This window comes from Pundamilia nyererei, unplaced genomic scaffold, assembly GCF_000239375.1.
Source record: "Pundamilia nyererei isolate P.nyererei 1_Seehausen unplaced genomic scaffold, PunNye1.0 scaffold00076, whole genome shotgun sequence".
In the NCBI taxonomy this organism is placed as follows: domain Eukaryota; kingdom Metazoa; phylum Chordata; class Actinopteri; order Cichliformes; family Cichlidae; genus Pundamilia; species Pundamilia nyererei.
Window position 1 is genome coordinate 2,323,010 of NW_005187477.1, and position 21,718 is coordinate 2,344,727.

Here is a 21,718-nt window from a genome sequence, read left to right on the forward strand (position 1 = left end):
AGAGGTTGTGATTATCTCAGATCAGCGGTCAGTGATCGCATTAATAACCAGCGCAGGAGTTTCTGCATACACTGCTGCTGCTCGTGCACAGGCTCGTTCTTCAGCTCACAAACTCTTTTACAGCAGTTTTCAGTCCCGACTTCGAAGCTCCTCACGGTCTGTCTGCAGCGTTTGGAGCTCAGCAGCACTTCTCAAAGTTTCAGTCTGCAGCTCTCAGATTTTTGATTTGAGGCAATAAACACTAAATATTTTAGTCTATCTTTTTTTCTTCTGCTGCAGCCGCCATCTTTGTTGGGTAGATATTACATATTAGATCACACGTTCAAACTCTCTTTACGCCCATTTTCTGCTGCTTACCTGGGCCGGGTTGCACGGGACGCCGCCTGACCAGAGAAGACTTGGCCTCCCTCTCCCCGTCACCATCTGCAGCTCACCTGGGGGAACACTGAGGCGTTCCCAGGCCTGCTGAGAGGTGTAATGACTCCCGCCTGTACTGGTTCTGCCCCGGGCCTCCTCCTGGTAGGACATGCCCAGGATACCTCATCGTGGTCAGAGACCCAGACCACCTCAGCTGCCTCCAAGAATCCTTGAATTTCAATCTGCTGGAGCTCATACCTGAAAATGATTGAATTTCCACTTAAATACACATGTGATGTTTAAATATTTTGAAGATTTCCTTTTTAGAGAATTCCCGTAGACTAATGAAGCACGGCACATGTTTTTATCTGAAGAGCACTGCAGCGTGCGCAGGCAGAGACGTTTTCTCGAACCACATATAAAAACAAACCACTTTTCTCACCACAGCTGACCCTTCAAGGCTGTTGAACACACATTGCGGGCTGAGGTCACTTCCTTTCGTCTTCCTGGTCATTGACACGTTAAAGAGGGTCAGAAGTGAAGGGTGGACGCCTGCTGTGCTGGGACAAGAAGGAGGAGAGAGATGGAGGAGAATGGCTGGAGCCAAATCTGTGAACGTGGGACAGAAAAGAAAATGATGACGTCAGGTTGAGGGTTGTGGGTTCGAGTCCCCCCAGAGTCACCTTCTCGGTGCGCCTCCTGTTTGCCGTATTAACATGTCTCACAGCAGGAAAGCTTTGAAGGGTTTGAGCCAGCAGATGCTCCTGAAGGCTCGTTTAAACAAGAGAAAAGGAAGAAAATACTAAAAGCTCAGCAGAAAGGATGAAATTAAAAACATCTGTTGTGTTTTTTATTTGTTCCTCTCTTTGTCTGATTTTCTTCACTTTGGTTTTCTGTCTTTTCTCTCCTGTAACTTCTTCTTTTTCATTTTCCTCTCATGTTAATTTTTTGTTTTTTCCATCTTCTCCACATCGTCTTTAACTTTTGTCTTATGAGAGAAAAGAAAGAAGGAGGTTTCCCCCACGTATCTTCTGCTGTTTTCTCTGTCGACACAAAGACTCTCTGAAAAGCTTCGTTCCTTTTGGCGACCATCCTCTCCCGTCCTGCCTCCCTCTCTCTTGGCTGAGGCGCTGCTTGTGTGCTTGTGGTGTCGAGGCTCGCGCACCCTTGAAGAGGTCCAGAGACCGCAACGCAACCAACATTTAGGTCACAAGCACACACACATATATGTTTGTATTTCTGTCTTTGTGAGGACCCACACTGACACACGTGTGTTCCCAGGTATCCAAGCTGATTACAAACCCTAACCTGAAGCCACCCTTCGCTCTCCAGCAGCCCTCTGGAAGTCTGGAAGTCACCGCGGTCCTCACAAGGACGCAGACTCTACATACCACAGCTGTAAGTGCTTATTGGCAAAGATGCCGAAAGATTAGGCCAAACCCGCACTCACACACATACGCGTTCAGTGTGAGTCTGTAATAAGCAGCAGGGTTAGAAAGCCTCTCCACTCCTCTGCTAATTAAAGGCCATAAACCGATCTGAGCAGAATTCAGATATAATGAAGAAAATCTGCTGTTTCACCAACAAATATGAGGAAAACGCTCCAAAAACATCAACTGGAGCTCATCAGTCACTGCTGGGAGAAAACACGATGTTGTTAGCAATCCAACATCTGCGGTGAGCAACAGGTGAGCCGTAATGGGAGGCAGACACGGAGGATTACTGCGCCAGACGCACGCCCAGGAGCTCCAGGTGATTTTCTCAATGTAAAACTCAAGTTATGAACTTCATCTGTGCAAAAATGCTGCTATTGATGTCAGGAGTAACGCCCTATCAACCTGAGTATACTGTAGAGCAGTGACAACAGACCTGCTCGCCTCAACGTTAAGATACAGAGAGCTGAAGTCTCCCTCCTGCAGGCAGCCAGGTGCTGCTGATGCGCCTGATTAATTAATCATCAGCAAAACTTTATAAAAGCAAAGCTTTTGTGAGTTTGTGGTCAGACCGTGCAAAAAACCTAAGAGCTCCATCCAGACTGTCCAGGGCTCAGGTAGCAGGTCAAAGTTCATGGCAGCACAGCTGAGGTTTGCAAAGCTTCTACGTCCCTTTTTACAGACCAGGCCGGAGATGTTTGCCCATGAAACACAAATCCAAGCATATCTGCACAGACACCTCACACCAAGCGTCTGCGCAGAGTGAGGATTTAAGCCCCTCACAGTCACTGAGTGGACTCCTCTGTGCACCAGTATGAGGACGTCTGTCCCATAGCTGAAGCTTGGACCAAACTGTGTCATCAGCAGGACAAAGATCAAGTACAGCAGCAGATCTAAGAGCTCAAAGAGCTGTGCATGGATAAATGCTGCACACATCAATGCACTGAAGCAACGCTGTGAAGAGGAGTGGACCAAACCTCCTCCACAGTGAAACAGTCTCCTCATATTATTGCTGCTGAATCATGAGGCTCTCACAGAGTCTGTGCAGTTCCTGTTTGCACATGACTAAATCCCGTCATGTCTGGGGACTGGGGTTGGGTTTTTTTCCAGTTTTCTTTCCTCTTTCCTGCTCGAGCGGCGTTGACAGTTACAGAAGAAACGATGACGCTCGAATCATCAGAAGAGTTCGGAGGCGACGGAGACAATGCACGGCAGCGTAAATCTGCCTTTCTTATAAAAACACCTGCAGCCTTTAACACTCTCCCTGCTTTCAAACCTCCGTCCTCAGCACACACACTCTCAAACACACACATGCAGGTCGGTCGTGCCGCTACGCCGCCATCGGTTTCGCAGTCTGTAATGAGACAGCGCGCGGAGCCAAGATGGCTGCTGCCGTGTCATTAGCAGTGGAAATGTGGTCGGTTATTAGAGATGGAATATCGGTGTGCGCTCCGGTGACTTCATACGAGGCTGTTAGCTGATCCGGCATGCAGGAAACAGCCAAGACGTGAAACCAGGACACGACGGTTCTCTGTGACCTCACCAGGATCTGAAAAAGCTCAGAGACTCTGACAGGAGTGCAGGCGTCGCTCACGCAGAGCCTCCAGATGATCCAGTGAGGCTGCAGGTAAAGCCCGACAGCTTCTGTGGTGAGGCGGACATCACCGCCTAACCACAGCGAGCTCTCTGCTTCAAATCCAGCTGCAGAGGTTTTCTGAACGCCATCCTCTCCGGTCTCTGTCCACAGCTTGGTGGAGCTGGGAGGAAAAAAGTAGTCTGCTCAGATTTCACTGCCGCATAACTGTGGAAACGCCGCCGAGCTCGCACAGAGACTTGATCAGCCAGCAGAGCACGGTTTGCGGTCTGGGAGGCATTAGGCTAACATCAGACAGCTGCTGTGCTTGTTAGCAGTGCTCAGTACCTGCTGACACCGGTGTGATGGCGTGGAACATCCTCCAGGACGTGGATGAACTCCCCGTCTGTCAGTGCAGCTCTTAGAAAAAGACACAGATGATGAGGAAGAGCGGGATGCACAGGATGTAGCTTCCAGGTGTGGAAGAGCCATAATTCTGCATTCTCTTTAAAGACCACCTACGAGAAAAACGTCCTCATAAATTATGAGCTTTTATTAATTGATTATACTCTGATTGATTGATGATAAGTTGTGGGCACTGACAGCTGGAAACAGCTGATTTGTTGATGTGTATCTTTGAAGTCTGCTGCCTCGGGTGCACGCGTAGCTTTCTGCAGACAAGTCCCTGCAGTCGCTTCTATAAATAATTACAGGTGTGGTGATGAAAGTTTTGTCCAGCAAATGGGAAATTAAGTGTGTGTCTGTGTGTTTGTGTGTGTAAGGAGTAAATCCAGGAAAACGTGTGACTTTGCAACCAACAAGGAAGTACTAAAACTGAACTTCCTCTAATGGGCAGTTGAGGCTCCAGCGGTGAGTCAGACTGGCATGTTACAGAGTCCAACTTTACAGCAGAAATAAACATGTTTACAGCCTGATACAAAAATAATTCCCACTTCATAAAATCCACATTAGCTGTAGCTGCTAGCTGTCTGCTAGGCTTCACCTCAGCGACGTCCGGGCTGTGTTTGTGCTGTTGGAGCCTTTTTAATGACATCATCTGATCAATAATTTGACGACTGTGAGGTTAATTTAGTAACAATTTAACCGTGACGTGTGAGCTCCAGTCTCTGTGAAATTCTCTGATTGTATTTGGGTGTTGCTGATTAGCATGCGCCTAGCTATGCGTTAGCTTGTATTAGCTGCTAGCACGTTTCTAAATTCTATCACTTCTGGCTCCAGAAACAACAGTGCAACTAAAACCAGGAGTGACCAGGGACACAGATGACTGTTAATAAACGACAGATTTTTCTGGATTTGGACTTTGTTGAAAATTTACAGCAAGAATAAAGAAAATAAGTTTTAAGACTTTGAATCACAAATATGATTATTTCTGCAACGTGTTAACATGTCTGAGTCTGTGGGGACAGAGTCACTGCTGGCTGTTGTAGGTTTTGGGCTCACATTCTTCATGCTAATATTTCATAGGCAGAAGTTTGTGCAGCAGTGGAGACAGTGCTAAATGCTACAGGGTCGCTTTTATTCGGCCTGTGTCGAGAGCACAGATTTTAAAACTGGAGACATCGATCGATTCACCGTGCTCAGCTGTAACTTTCTTCAGACTGAGCACCAAACCGGCAACATCCAGGTGTAAAATAAGACATCCAGGTGTGTGCAGTCAGCCCGCCTTACTGTGTGAAACTGAATCATAAAACACGTTTTCACTTCCTGTTTGTGTTCGAACCGTCAGGGCTGCTGAAAGGACCCCGAGTGTCAGAGTTTAGAGCCGTCGTCCTTTTCCTTTTGTTTGCCGATGACCTCCTGACCTCTGCTGCTTGCGTGCACACACACACACACACACACACACACACACACACACACACACACAGTCTGGAGGGTAATTGTTGGGAGGAAAGTGAGTTGTGGAATGTCTGAGTTTGGAATAACAGTGACAGGACGGTGCCAGCCGACCAGCTCTGTTTACCCCCACTGTGTGTGTGTGTCTATATATTTTTAGTGTTCACACTTTCTTACATCTGCTTCTGTTTTTCAGACAGCATTCCAGTGTGTGTGTGTGTTTCCTCGGGTTGTGTTTGTCCAGTATAAATCTCTGCCTGGTCCTTCAGAGGGAACAGATGTGGTTACAAACGTCTCTGTTTCTTCTACATCACCAATAATTTAACAACAACGAGTACATTTTTAGGGAAATTCACAAACTTTCCAGCAGCCGTGGAATTAAATTAAATATAAACCCACCACATATTTACTGCATCTGTCATCATAACCTAGTCACACGATATTCAGGAACACTTCATGAAGACTAAGCTAATATTAGCTTCTGTTGCACATTTCAAAGTATTTCAGATCAACACCTGCAGTCTTTCTTCTGTCCAGCAGGGGGCGACTCCTCTGGTTGTTTGGAAGTCAATGAAGTAATTAGCCCACGGGTGGGCAATCTCAGTCCACGAGGGCCAGTGTGCCTGCAGGTTTTAGTGTCCTCGAACCATCACAGCTGATTTAAATGGCTGAATTAGCTCGTCAACATGTCCTGAAGTCCTCCAGAGGCCTGGTAATGAACTAATCATGTGATTCAGGTGTGTTGACCCAGGGTGAGATCTAAAACCTGCAGGGACACCGGCCCTCGTGGACTGAGATTGCCCACCCCTGAATTAGCCCATGGTTTACCTGACCTATGACCTCTGTAAACACTTTACTGATGAGTATGTGGTCCCCATCGGCAGTGCCAAACCAGTCACTGTATATGACACGATGTTTATAGATTATGTTTTAGTTCTGCATGCTTTAGAGCAGGCGTATTAAAGATGAGGCCCAGGGGCCAGAATCCGTCCCACCGTGACACCAGTCCGGTCTGCTGGATGACTTTTAAAACACGAGCTATAGACACGAGATATAATCTCTCCAGCGTGTCCCGAGTCTGCCCTGGGCCTCCTCCCAGTGGGGCATGCCCAGAACACCTCACTCCTTGTCAGATGCCTGAACCAGCTCAATGGGCTCCTTTTGATGTGGAGGAGCAGCGGCTCTACTCTGAGCCCCGGATGGTCAAACTCCTCATCGCTTATTTCTAAGGGAGAGGCCAGCCCCCCTTCAAAAGAAGCTCTTGGTCACTACCCAGAGCTCGTGACCATTGGTGGGGTAGGGATGGAGAAAGACCTTTAAATCAAGATCTTCACCACGACAGACCGGTACAGCGTCTGCATCGGCAGCACCATCCGACTGTCGACCCCCCCACTCCTGAACAATAATGCAAACCTTAGGTTTCAAACAGGTGAGTTATAGTAAAAATTAAAAAGTTTGTGTGAACTTGTTTATTTGTGTTGAAAAGTATTAACATGTGAGTCTGCAGAGACGGACTCACCGCTGCCCCTGCTGGACGTCAGAGGAACTGCAGCCTTTGGTGCTTGTAGTGGCTGCAGGGCAGAATGATGCTGATGGTTTGACTCAGCCCTTTAAAACTCAAGCGCTGCTCTGTGTGCGGCTTTCAACAGAAAAACATGCACAAGCACAAAAATATTTACATATTGATTTTCGTTGATTTTAATGACTTGCATTCAGCGATTAGTATAAAATCTCTCACTAAACTAAGTCCTCAGGAATGAATCCCAGAGTCACCCGAGGATGTTTATTCCCGCAGCTGTAATCGTTATGAATCGCCGCTCAGACGTCTGAAAAATGACACAAAGTGCTTCCATATGAGGCCTGCATGTGTCACATGAGTGTGTGTGTAACGCACATCTGAGAGCTGATTCACTCTCTGTGCAGTTTTACAGGGAAAACACCTGGAGGCTCCTTTCCACCACCTCCAGCGTCCAATGAGCTGCTCCTCAGTCACATCCTGCCCCTGACAAGCTGCCCTGCAGGGGGGAACAGGGCCGGCCTCGCTGCTCTCATCGCCGTGCCTGAAGATGAGGCGATTTACACCTATGGTTACCATGGTGACCGCCTGTAGACTGTCTGACTGACAGACACAAACACAATTACAAAACAGTTCATGTTTTCCACGCGTGAGCTGGGCTCAGGTGAAGCTTGTGTCATCAACATCTGCACATCTGGATCGTTCACGATGTTGTGGCAAAAGGGATTTCCAGTGTTTCCATGTGTGTTGTTCATGTCTTTGTTGGTGTAGACTGCAGTCAGCAGGAGTTATGAACTATGGAAAATCCAGAAATGACCTGAGCTGCTCTTTTACCCACTCGTCTGTGGTAAACTTGTGATTTTTCTCATGATTATGTGAAAGTCTTTTGTTTCCGAGCACACGCACACACAGGTCGTGTGTAAATGTTCAGCTGAATGTGTTGTTGCATTTGTCACGTCTGTGTGTGGACGCTGCGTGACTCTCAGTGTTTCCTCACCAAAGAAGGAACTGAGTCTTTCTGTGCTTTCGTGTCGTGTTCGGAGCATTTTATGGATCTTTTTGTGTCTCTGCTGTCCTTTTATGCCTCTGTGGTACTTTTACGTCTCACTTTAAATACTTGTTTTGTGTGTGTGTAGTAATGTGTGTCTCATGTGGATAGTTTTGTGTCGTTCTGTAGTCATTTTCAGTCACTTTGCATGTTTCACGCTCCTTTGGGACCATTTCTTGTCTCCTTTGCTCATTTTTATGGTTTTGCACCTTCTTTTGTTTCATTTGGGAGCTTTTTCTGCTGTTTATTGTCATTTTTTGTCCCTTCGTGGTCTTTCTGTAGGACATCTGTCATAAATCGTGCTATCAGTCATACTTTTGCACACCTTCGGCAGAATAACCTCTTTACTCTGCTGTGAAGCAGCTCAGGGGTAACTGGAAGCTCGCTTTCTTTCCAAATGTCACCATCAAAGAATTTCTGGTCCAAACGGGGAAATCTCTGGGATTAGAGGCACATTCCAGACTGAAGCTGCTTCTTAGAAAGAGTTTTGTTCTGCTGTAAACAGCTGGACACGCTCTCTCTCTCTCTCTCTCTCTCTCTCTCTCCCATGGTTTTCGGACCTCCCTCTCTCCCTCCCTGCCTCCCCCTCTCTCTCCTCCTCCTCGGTCCAGCAGCAGTTGGGGTCGAGCTGACTGCGCGCCGCCCGGAGCTCATCTCCAAACCAGCGGATCGCACCTCTCACCTCCCGTGGCCTGCGCTGTGACCTGTGAAGTGGACGCGGGGATCGGTCCCGGCCGGACATATGCTGGATTGTGTCTTTGATTTTTTTCGCTTTTTGGTGTGTAAAACTTGGCCAAGTAGGTCAGTGAGGCTCCGGAGCGCCGCCAGCATTGCTGTTAAACCGTGTTGGGAAACTCGCTTTGACTGTGCTTGAAGGAGGAGGTGGAGGAAGCTGCTGGAGGCTGGCAGATCCAATGCGTCCGGAGCGGCCGTGTAAGCAGCAGGAACACCGGAGAAAGACCGACCGAGGGAGGGAGGGACGAGCGGAGCTCAGCGGGGTCTCACCGGCTGCTGGACCTTCATGCCTCCGAGGTACCCTCACGCTGTTTCTTTGCTTTGCAGCAAGCAGAGGTTATTTTACAAAATAAAAGACGCCTGTTCGTAATTTAACACAATAAAAGCGCCAGTCATTCCAGCGCGTGCCCAGGTCCAGTGCCAGACTCTCGTAAAGTCTGTGCGCGTGCCCGATTCACGGTGAAGTACTGCTGTGTTACACGCACCATATTAAACTATGACCCTGTTTATTATGATGATAAAAATACCAGTAATTACTTTAATTAATATCCCTATCATTTCATACTCATTTGTTTAAATGTAATTAGCAATCGATAATCATTAAACAGCTGGTTGATGATTAATTATGCTAATCAACTTTACAACATTTCATCTGGACCAAAAAACCAAAGAAAATCTAGATCTGATGACGTGAATATGAAATGATCCCACTGCTGCTCCCGGAGGATGAACCTTTAGATGAGGTGACCTCTGACCTCTGCTTTAAAGAGACAAACAAACAAACAGCTGCACCGGCCAGCGCTTCAGTGTTAATGCTTGTAATTTGCGCGGCGGCCTGTAGAGGGCAGCAGGAGGACTCTTGGCTCTCAGTGCGCAGTTTAACGCTTTAAACTTTCTGCTGCCGCTGCATCTGTTCACAGGCCGCGTCTGAGCTTGTGTTACTCTGCATGTCGAAGGAACAAATGTTTCAATCTGATCTGCCGTCTCGTCTCTCAAACGCTCATATGAAGAACAAACTTCATGGTTTGTCTCTGATACGTGAAGCTCGCTGAGGTCTGAGCTGCAGGTTGTCATCAGTCCTGTTCAGGCTGATAAGCATTTTACCTGTTACTGAGTCAACACACAGCGAGCTGTAGTTTATTATGATGTAAAGCTTCACATCTGAATCACTGCACTGCAGAAAATAGACCCACAGATTTGAAACACCTCCATGTTTGGCATATTAGTGAGTTCACTATAGTGTTGTTTAGTTACTGGCAAGCTCCTTGCTCTTATTTTGAAAGTACAGGAAAGAGGGCCACACTGTAGAGTCAGCTGATTATAATGCTCCATTACTGTCAGCAGAAGTGGTTAGTGGTCATGTGACCCCTGAAATCAGACTCAAGCTCGCTGTTTTTTGTCTGAAGAGTGCGAGACGCACACTTTTATATAAATGAATTTAATGTCAGGTTCTCTGACTCTTCATCACATCGCACACAATCAGTGAAATCTGCTCTCACCATCAGTTACCCAGCCGTGTGTGTGTGTGTGTGTGTGTGTGTGTAAGCTGAATCTGTGGGGATTACATCTCTGAATATCAGCCAACAAGGCCCTTCGATTACTGCCTTAGAAAAACCCTAATGGAATTATAATTGTGTGTTAGTGTGTGTGTGTTAGTGTGTGTGTTAGTGTGTGTGTTAGTGTGTGTGTTAGTGTGTGTGTTAGTGTGTGTGTTAGTGTGTGTGTTAGTGTGTGTGTTGGCAGGCAGATGACAGCTCCTGAGCATCGATCTTACTAATAGGCCTCTTTGTCAAGAAACAAACACACACACGCTTTCTGAACCGGCCTCACAGACCTCTCATTGGTTTATTTATATTTGTGTGTGTGTGTGTGTATACCATGTCTACATATCTTTGTGGGGACCAAAAATTGTCATGCTACTATACTTGTGGGGACCAACAGTCACATATGGGGACAAAGTGCCCGTCCCCACGAGTTTGAAGACATGTTTGAGACTCAAAATGTGGTCTTAGTTTCAGGGTCACAGTTAGGTTATGGTTAGCATTCATTGATGGTTAAAGTTAGCAGCTTGGGAAAGCATTATGCCAAGCAGATGTCCTCACTAAGACATTAAAAGAAGTAAGTGTGTGTGTGTGTGTGGTTGACAGGTTGACTTGAGGTCATCTGAGGTGACCGTGGACAAACTGCAAAGTCAATGAGACTCAACTTTTCTTCATGAATACATTTGATTGGTCTGTGTGCTTGTTTTTGTTCTGGCTCCGCCTCCTTCACCGACGATATTTGAATGCTGATGACATCGTGTCGAGGTGTTACGTGGTCTTGGAGGTGAAGACATGTCTGGAGTCACATCATGGGCCTGCAGTGTGTCCTACAGAAGAAGCCTGGATCTGTGAAGGAGCCACAAACACCTTCAACTGACTCATTAACGATATTATTAATTATTTCATGACAGTTGTTATCAAAACGTGAGCGATGTAAGCAGCTGCTTCTCCGGTGAGTCTGTCGTCATAGATGTGGATCTTGGTCTGCAGCTGCTGGTCTTTCTTCTTGGTCCAGCAGCACATGAACCAGTTCTCCACCTGCTGCAGGATCCCTGCGGTCCACAGAGGATCTCCTGTCACACCGCAGTCCAAAATGCTGGAGCTGGACGCTGTCTCTCTCTGGAGCAGCAGCTGAAACCGGCTCAGAGAGCCAGCTACTGGGGGTTAGTTGGTTACCTACAGTGGTGCTTTCACAGGACGCAGCTGACAGAAGCTACAGCAGAATGCAGCGCTGTGTTATTATCACTCATATATGGTGTTTAATGTTTACATGCTGGGCAGCACGGTGGCACGGTGGTTAGCACTGTTGCCGCACAGCAAGAAGGTCCTGAGTTCAATTCCAACATCAGGCCGGGGTCTTTCTGTGTGGAGTTTGCATGTTCTCCCCGTGTCTGCGTGGGTTCTCTCCGGGTACTCTGGCTTCCTCCCACCGTCCAAAGACATGCAGCTTGTGGGGATAGGTTAATTGTTTAATCCAAATTGCCACTAGGTGTGAGTGTGAATGGTTGTCTGTCCCTGTGTGTTGGCCCTGCGACAGACTGGCGACCTGTCCAGGGTGTACCCTGCCTCTCGCCCCATGACAGCTGGGATAGGCTCCAGTGCCCCCGCGACCCTGAAAAGGATAAGCGGAAGCGAATGGATGGATGGATGTTTACATGCTGTCGGCTGTGTGGAGCACATGTTCTCCACATGTCTGCGTGGGTTCTGTCTGCGCTCTCCAGCTTCCTCCCACTGTCCATGCACGTTTGGCTAACTGGACGCCGGCGTCTGTTGGTAGCATCAGTTTAAGGCTCTGAAAAACCAAAATCAGGCTGCTTTGCATCAAGCAACATGGTTCATTGTCTCTGGGTCGTTCTTTTATGTCTGCCCATCAGTTGTGCGAGGATCTGTGGCACAATGGACAGTGCATTGAACTTCTAGAGACTTGCTACTAAACAAATTCGAAGGTTGTGGGTCTGAATCCCACCAGAGTCAGTATTTAAAGATCCATCAACCCCTCCAGTGTCCCTTTTTCACGCATGTCTGCGCTCTACATTAAGTCAGAAGTTAGAAACCAGATAGCCGAGGTTCTTTACTCTTTGTGACGCTGCTGTCACTTAACAAAAAGCACACGGTCCTTCTAATTTAACCAAACTTGCTGATGTTTGTAACCTAAAATCTGCAGCCTGCATGTTCACGTTTCCAACATCGGGATCAAGTCGCTCTAAATTACTCCTGGTTGATTTTTTAAGGAGGTGTGAATTGTCTCTGCTTTTCCATCGTTTTCAAAACTGCAGTCTTGAGTATCCTGAGCACTCAGATTCAAGTTGAAGGTTTCCTGCATCAGCCACAGTGAACTTTAACCCATACAACCCTGAGCTGGTTATACAGGTGAAAGAAAGGCAGCAGCAACAGAGGGCGGCACCGAAAAACACAAAGAACCATTGACTTCACAGGCGAGCAGAAATCAAACGCACCCCAACCATCTCAGCTATTTGGAAGCAGTTTTAATATTGAGCCCGTGCAGTGTAATTATGGGATGTGGTTGGATGGTTTCCCTGGTGACCGGTGTTTGTCGTTTATAATAATTAGTCCGACGATTTAGCATCGTCTGAGGTTAGACAGAGGCTCTACTGTGACATACAGCAGTGTGTGTGTGTGTGAGGCTCCGGCGGCAGATGTATACCGCAGTGTTTCCAGCCTCAGAACAACACAGTAAACAACATAAACAAAATACAAAGCACACATACATGTACATGCAAGCACACGGATGAGAAATCGGACGACTCGAGCGTTAGTGTGTCCATTACACAAAAAGGTATAACGCACAACCTTGTTGTGTTATCGTCACAGACTAATAAGCTGGTGAACATGTGTGTGTCCAGATTTGGCCCAAAGGACGATCTTGCAGTTTTCAATTATTCACTGAAAAGACGAACGCTGCTGATCTCAGCACAGCAGAGCCAGTGTCCATGGAAAACAGATGGGAAGTCAGAATATTTCACACTCAGACAAGTTTGGATCATAAAGACATAGATGCTGTTAGTTACAGTTACAGTAATTTACATTTACGAAGCCAGTAGATCCAGTCATGAAACTCTCGCACCGATCAACCAGCCGTGCAGCCAGAACGGTCAGCCTTTCTGAGCCGGCTGCACTGAGACGCTTCCAGTCTGTTCTTTGCTTCATATCCACTTTAAGCACAAACTCGCATTTTAAGAGTCTTTAAAGTCATTTTGTATTTGCTGACTTCACTGCCGAATAGAAACAAAGCTCTAATGTGTTCATTGTGTAAACCAGGTGTGCTGGAGGCGCGTGAATCACCAGCAGTGCTGTAAAACACACTGTCTCTGTCATTCTGTTTCATGCCAACACACACACACACACACACACACACACACACACACACACACACACAGGCTCACGTCTGATATTAGTCACACAAACATGCACAAACACATGTGGGGGGTTTCCACTCACACACAGAGTCTCTCCTGGATGCTTCAGGCGTCCACTGACAGTCACACTCTGTGTCCACAGCGCAGCCATGTGTGGTGTGTTTTCAGTATTTAAAGCTGGACTGAAGTTATTCACGTCATGTTACATTTATGTGTGCATGCACATGAAACTCTGAAACTTCCCTCAGAAGTCTTCCAGCTGACTGGTTTGTGCGTCTGTGAAGTTTCAAATGTGCGTTTGTGCGTCTGGCAGGTCCAGCGGAGGTTAACCGCACAACTCAGAGGCCATAGAAGCAAGGTCTCCACGGCTCTACGCTATCCATACATGTGCCGGGGCTAGGTAGTCACCAGCACCAACCGCACAATGGTACGGTCTCTAAACAGACGCAGGGGGCAGCCTGCTCGCCTGTAATGTCTGTCTGTGTGCAGAGCTGGGATGCTTGCCAGTGTTTGAGCGCCTTCCCTGGATCATCAGTGAAGCACGTGAAGCTCAGTGACGATGTCCTCACACATGAACTCGGGTTGGAAACCTGTTGTTTTTGATGTGGAGCCTTTCTGGGTTTGGTGCTCGGAGTCAGCTGTAAGTGTTTCTGTCTTTGGGATCAGATCAACAAGCTTTACAGAAGAGCCACAAACATCATATTTGTTTTAGCACCAAAACACATAAGCCAACCCTGAACTCAGGTGGGACTCGAACCCACAACCTTGAATGCCCTCTCCTATGAACGTGTAGAAGTCCAACGCCATGCCCGTTGCACCACAGAGCCATACTGGTGCTGCAGATGAGCTCTCAGTGCAGTCCTTCCTCTGGGAATCTGCTGAAAAGCTGTACAGTAATAACGGTACATTTATGTGTGGTGTTCCCTGAAATCTGTTTAAATATTCTCATAGCTAACCACGGGACCAGCAAGCTCTGCTTCCCAGCGCAGAGCAACAGCTGCAGATCTTTATCACCTACTGGGGAAAGCTGGCTGTTTTCATGCATGCTGGGAGAATCCGGTCAGGATAGTTTCAACAGGAAAGGTGTGCTTCAGACACCTCCTCAGTACTGAAGGAGAGAGCGCTGTCCGGAGAGCACTCAGGAGGCACAGGTGACCTAAGCAGGCAAATATGTGTGCTATTCTCACAGGCAGTTAGCGCTGGGAGCTGGCAGGTCGGAGGCTGTTTAATGTCCCATCAGACGGCGTCGGGCATGCAGCTCCTCCAGGCCATGTTTAGAAATGTGTGACTGACTTAATTAAGGTGAAAGCAGCACGTCCTGCGTCATCTTTAAGCCAAGCTGCCGTGTGAAAGCTGCTCTATCAGTTCAAGATGGAAAGTCACGCATCAGGTCGCGACCGTGCTCGTTTTTCTCGACTTGTTTGGACGAATTGATCCGACTGAAACTTCAGAAACCTTTCTCAGCCAACGAGCCAGCGTTTGTTTGGTACACCAACGCAGCTGCAGTGACAGTCAGCGGTCAGACAGATGTTAGTCTGCTGTCCTTTTGCATGGCGCTGTGACATCACCTGTGACCGACGGATCTGTATTTTACGATTTTGACTGAACTTTGTTTCCAGCGTGTTTCAGGACCAACTCTGTTAGGTCGGTTATTTACTGCTGGTTTTCTCAGGTCAGGTCAAATTCCAGAAATGAGCCCTTGAAAAAGATGTTTCCATCCCTTAAACAGGCCGGGACAGACCTGGAACAAACTCAAGTCAAACACTAACGTCCAGATTTAGCAGTGTGCAAACAGACTGAGGTCAGAGGTCACACTTTCTCTCCCTGCTCTGAGTCAGACTTTACGTCCCCCTCTGGAGAAATTTCACTGAAGGAATTTCTGCTCCATTCTTCTTCTCTTACATCAGCCAGCTCACATCTATTGTCCTGACAGGCAGCGCTATCCCGGGCGGTTTCATCCTGTGCCAGCGCGATGGCAGGTCAGGCTGATTTACTGAGGCTGCATTTTACCAGCACGAGAAACGTTCCACACGCTGAACGCAGACGATCCGAAGGTGTTTGGAGCACAAAGCCTCCTTTGTAGGTTTCTACTGTTTGGTAAAAAAAAGAAAAAACCTGCTAAATACCGACTCCAGTGGGACTCAAACCCACAACCTGCGTGCCCTAGAGCTGCACGGAGTCGGCACCACCTCTCTGGTTCATGTGTGGAGAGAGGCTGAAGACCAAAACCTGGACCTCACTGAGCCCTGACCATGAACTGCAGACGTGTGGTGCAGGTGAGCCGGGACGGCTTTACACATCGCTGCTGCACAAACCGAAAACTGACTCCAAGCTGGTATCAACTGTGAGACCTCATTCATCTTCTCTTCTGCACCTTTGCAGGACAGGTTAGAACAGGGGTGTCAAACATAAGGCCTGGGGGCCAGAGTCAGTCCACTGCGTGGAAAATGTGAAGGAGGGCGAGATACAGACAGGCACCTATGGGCAATTTAGAGTTTCCAGCTAAGCTAGAGAAGATGCAAACTCCACACAGACCCCGGCCTGATGGTGGAGTCAAACTCACGACCTTCGTGCTGCGAGGCTACAGTGCTAACCGTATTAGCAGAACAACATCGTGCCATTCACACCTGTGAATCCTCTGATGGCGGCCCAGGCGTGCACTAATTTGGATGGCATACGCAGCGCTCGCATGTTGCAGGTCTTCATTCTGCTGCATCAGCAAATCTTCTTTGTCTGTTTGCAGTAAACGTTAAAATCGTGTGCTTTGATGAAAGGTTGGATGCTTTTCCTCTCGGCCTCTTTTTGATTTTCTCTCATTTTAAATAAACTATCAGCAAACATCAGCACGTACGAGTCACAGAGCTGTGTGGGAGACGGCACTGACGGTGCGGCGTCGAGTGAAGCTGCCTGTCCGTGTCCTTAAACGCACCACGGCAAACATCTGTACTGCCTGCGCCAAACAACTGTCAGTCACGCCTCTGTGTGTCAGTGTGTGTTTCTGTGGAGCTGGTTGATGCTATGAGCACAAAGGAAACAGCAGGACAACAGTGTTATTGTGTGCTCGATGTGAGTCGCAGCGAGGCCACACACGGAGTGTCGTCCTGCACTGTGCGATGATGTGACTGTGTTTGTGAATCTGGGCAGGAGTAACCTTGGCTGGTGACCACAGAGGGAAGCGGTGTCAGACTGCGGCGTGTCGTGTTTAGAGGATGAGGAGGCCTCCCCACATGCACACGCAGCAGAGGCCGTGAATAAAACACAGACACAGTGTGTGGACTACTGTTTGAAGCCTTGGGTTTGTCACCATCTCGGTTTATTTAGAGACAGAAGCGGCCATGTTTGCAAAGCCAAACTATCGTCTCTTCGTACGCTTGAAGAAACTTTTAGGCCAAAGGCAAAGCAGCTCGAGCTTTATGAGCGAAACCACAGAGACGGGGTCAAACGGGGAAGAAACCCGGGCAGCAGCTGAGAGCGTTCACTCATTGCTGCGCCTCTGATTGGCTGACAGGATGTTGTGCAATCTGGGAGAAGCCTGGCTGCTGACTTGGTCTCCAGAAGGAAGTTGCAGCTAGTGGATAACAGGACTGTCAGAAGCTAATAAAACCAACGTTGTCTCCTTGTGCTTGTTCGTGCACTCTGTGCCAGACGTCTTCCCGTACCTGTGATGTCACCGTTAACCATCACTGTTAAAAACACTCAAACGCTCTGTGCTGACTGCTGCAGTGTGATGTCAGACCACCGCGCTGTCGGCCGATTTAGCGTCTGGAGGCAAATCTCCTTCAGGTGTGGGCAGCAGATACCCAGGTTCAGCTGCTCACAGCTAAAAACCACATGAATCCACGTCAGACTGGAGCTGGTAGTCATGTGAGGCTTCCACGTGGCCTGCACACCTGCATGCAGACTACCTGCTCAGACCTGATTGGTCAGTAACGCTCAGACTGCAAACAGAAACTGTTTCATTTCTATAGATTTGACACATTTATGCAAAAATTAGTGCATAAATTTCACTGTAATATGATCCATCAGTCATAGGGTAGCCCCTCCCACCCCTGCTTCATCACGCTTTCTGACCGTCATCATGTGACTAGTGACTGAGACCACAAAGCCATCGGGGAAGTGATTCCTGAGCTCAGAGATCAGGTGAGCAGCAGGCACATGCAAACAGAAGAGTCGCCCCCTGCTGGGCACCACAAAGAATGCAGCTTCAGCGGTCAGCCGATCGATAAATGTGTTCGTTCCTCCAGAGTTTCCTTTTGTGCGATCCAGCGCATTAACTGCATCGTTGCCTCCGCACGGAGCCGTCTGAGCCCCACCCATCTCCCCCCCCCCACCTCTGCGTGATGCTAATGTTAAACGAGGACAGTCTGAACGTTTTATCAAACACCCTCCAAGTTTCAAGTGTTTTCCACACATTATCATCCGCATTAGACTCACCGTAGTGAATAAGTGACCAATGAAATGTTTATCTATGATACTTATTGATCAGGCAGCTGTGACTTGCACCCGCCTGCCTCACAGATCTGTGACCAATCAAACCAATAGATCAAAAACACGCCTGATTGGTTCCTGCTGAGCTTGAACGAAAACAGTTCAACCCCCAAATCACTGCTGCCAGTCTCAGTCTCATCACCACGACAACAACGCTCCACTGTGGCGAAGGACAACGCACACACACACACGCACACACGCACACACACACACACACACACACGCGCACACACACACACACACACGCACACACACAGAGAAGGCGCCTGTGTGTCTCTGCTTCTCACAGCACTACCGGAAGTTTATATGCACTGTCAGTGTGATTGTTTAGCTTGGACCACAGTGTGTGTGTGTGTGTGTGTGTGTGTGTTTCATGGTTGTGTGTGAAGTGTACCCGCTGCTCTGACAGTGGTAATGAATGGTCACGACTCCATGTGCGTGTTCTGCCTGCATGGCTTTTCTTCCACCACCTCCTTAAACACAATTGGTGTGTGTGTGTGTGTGTGTGTGTGTGTGTGTGTGTGTGTGGGTCAGAAACAGGGCAGCAGCCGTTGGTTGTGTGTCTCTGAGGCTGGTTTTCGTCCATCTTTGTAGTTTTGCACCGTTGGTTCTTCTTGGATCTCGTGGAAGCGTCCTTCTGTTTCTTCATAACCAGTTTGGGGTCCACAGAGGGGGCGGAGCCTCCACTCACCCCTACTCACCAGTTTTCCTGAGTTTGCTGCTTTTGCATCTCCTGGATGAGTTTCTTTGGTCTGAATCTTTCTCGTTGTGCTTCTCCTTATCTCTGCCTCACAGCAGGCCTGCACATTCTCACAGTTATTTTGGATCACATTGTGGTCGTCCAGCTCCGCCCCTCACCTGGGACTCACTGTAACAGCTCTATTCTTTAGTAACAAGAAACATGTAGTACAGGAAACTGTGACTCTGGTGGGATTCAAACCTGCAGCCTTTGAATCACTTCCTCCACACATTGGCTTAACTCATCCCGTTGGGAGTGAGTCGTTCCCGTTCTGATGGATGGAAATTTTTCTGTGGCGTCCCAGCAGCAGTGAACGCATCACACATCAGCGTGGCGAGCGGTGGCAGCAGTGAGTCCGAAACGTAGCGTGTGTTTGAGGAAAGCTTCAGACTGAGAGGTTTATCACTTCTGTCAGTGTGAATAGCGACACTGAGCAGGAGGCGTGTCCACAGAAAAATGTAGACGCTCAGTAATATGGAGCGTTCTCCTTCTGAGGCCTGCAGACTCATTACAGAGCAGTGTGCTGTTTATAACAGATGCACCAGTTCAACCCGCAACCTTTGAACAACTTCCTGTTGATGCATACATGCAACATATATGGGAGTTGAACCCACAACCTCTGCCTGGCTTCCTGCGTGCTTTGCTGCCTTGTGCTCCACAGAGCCACGCGGGCGCTCTGGCAGTGAGTCAGCCTGTTTCAGGTAACGTCTGTCTCCTGCTGTGAGTCCACACCTGTGGACGTGTAACATGATCTGATGAAGCCGCTGTCACAGCGTGAAGAACGAAACGACGAGACTGTGAACGTGCAGACGACACGATTTTATATGTCACTGGTTTCATCTGGAGATCCTGAGAAACGTCTTTTCAAATATTATGTGGTCGAACCCACAAACACGTCGGCTGGATCACAGACTAGTGACGATTTCACTCTCGTATCCAACCATGGAGGACACTCGGGTCCACTGGCAGGCGGCTGGGTTTAATTCATCACTGCTGTCTGTGTGTGTTTTGATTAAGCTTCTACAACAAACTCCAAGCAACAGGAACGGGATTCAGAGCTGATGAACTGGCAAGAAGCCACATGCGCTGACCTTTGACCCCGCTGTCTGTAACGCTGCAATGCGCTGTGGGAGCTGAAGCCGTTTCCAGCGCTCAGTGGGAGTGAGACGGCCGGACAGAGGAACCGGATCCTGTTTGACGCCTGTTTAATTTAATGGAGCTGATGTTTGTGGACACACACACACGTGCTGTAAGTGTGAGTGTGTGTGTGGTGATGACGTGTATCTGAAAGCGGATGCACCTGGAAATACCTGGGTAGGTGTTGATGAGGCTGGCGTGCACACACACACACAACAGTGTGTGCTGAGTGCTGCAGGCACTGACAGACGTGTGCGTGTTTGTCGTGCTGTGCGAGCTCCACCTTTGTCTGTCTGTTATTAGAATTGCATTAAAAGGCTCCACCAGCACAAACACGGCCCACAGCTCCAGCTCAGGTGAAGCACCATCCACCTGTCAATCAAAGAGGCCACGCCCCTAACCATAACCAAAGCAGTTTGTGTAGCAGACGGTAAACGTCTATGGGGACTGACTCCCTGATGGAGCCCCCGGTGGACGTTAGAGGAACTGCAGGGTTAGGTTTTATTTATTTTCAGTCCCAGAAACTGCTGATGGCACAAAATCGTTCCTGTGGGCACAGACAGGTGAGAATGACGATGTGAGCGGTGTGCTCTGTTCATGATGGCTTTTTGATTCCACAAGAATAAACGTACCCGGGAAACGAACGTCAGCCAATGTAATGTCCTCTAAAGTGATGGAAACGTACGTGTGTGTGAGAACCACAGTGCTGGAGCTGCTCCATCACACCGTGTCCTGCGTCTTCTCTCAGGTTCACTGAGTGAGCAGCGTTGTTGCTTCAGACTCTCCAATCATGGTGTTCAGGTCCTGCACACTGGGACCCGCCCCACGTCTTTCACTTTCCTTCCTGCACACCTCTCAGTTTCACCCAAAGACAATACAGCGAGTTATTACACAAAAGGGGTAAAGGGCTTATTCAAGACAGTTCATAAACTCTGGAGGGACTCAAACCAGCAACCTTTGAAGAGTTGTGTTGAAGCAGAAGCCCAGCGTGCTGTCCGCTGCAGCACAGAGCCACGTGCAGCTCTGGGCTGTGTAAGATTTGCAGTCAGGTTTGTGTCTTTGGTGTGGAAGAGTTCTGGCTTCTTGTCAGCTCCAGTTACAAACCTGCACATTAATGCTCAACAACGTCCTGAGTAAAAACATCAAATGTGAAAAATATGAAATATTTGTTGAAGTTGGTCTCGTGAATATTTGTTGCTACAGTCAGCACAGCTTACACATGAACGTGCTTCAGTAGGAGGAAGGTTTCAAGTTACTCGAGAGGCTTCAGAGGGGCGCGGCGCCCGGGGTGAGATCAGGGCTCCAAATGATCTTCGTTCGCTCCAAAAATCCTCACCTGCTTTACAAACGAAACGTCGTGTTGAGCTGCACAGACGCAGTGACTGCACAAACACCTCACTGACCTCTGCGCATCATATTTCAGTTTTTAATGAACCATTTCATTGTGTTTGTCTTTACTGTGATGATGAACCTGATCAGAGTGAGCTGCAAACCCCTGAGTTCTGAATTTGAAGCAAACGGTTTAAACTCAGATCAGCTGTAGGTTGGAAGGCGGGCTCACGTCCTCACTGTCGGTGGCTGAGCGACTGTTTCCACTCGAGGAGAAACTTTCTTCTGCTTTCGTCCGACGAACGATGAAAGTTCCTCTTTAGATTTTAGGACATGAAGCAGAACCTGCAGGTGTTTCTGACAAAGTGAAAGAGTTTCGACCAGCAACCTGCAGCAGACCTGCAGCAGGCCTGCTCGCCATCTGGCTTCCATTACAGACACCCCGACCCCCGTCTCCCCCATGTCCCCCCTCCCCTCTGACCCACATCTCCCAGTTTTCCTGCAGACAGCTGCAGAAACACTTGTTTACGTACAACGCTTTAATTGGGTCAATCTGTGTTACTGTATCAATGACTGTGTAGGAGGCCGTTA

At 48.3% G+C, this 21,718-nt stretch overlaps 1 protein-coding gene across 4 annotated transcripts in view; it reads left to right on the top strand.

Moving 5' to 3' along the window:
• Positions 1-8,352: 8,352 nt before the first annotated feature.
• plekhg2 (pleckstrin homology domain containing, family G (with RhoGef domain) member 2) overlaps positions 8,353-21,718 on the top strand; it is an 82,509-nt gene continuing 69,143 nt past the window's right edge. For 3 of the 4 annotated variants that reach the window (XM_005737480.1, XM_005737481.1, XM_005737483.1), the window contains exon 1: positions 8,354-8,813. The gene's annotated coding sequence lies outside the window, so the exon portion shown is untranslated. Of the gene's footprint in view, positions 8,814-21,718 lie in introns of all 4 variants that reach the window. The other variant, XM_005737482.1, reaches the window with a different exon arrangement.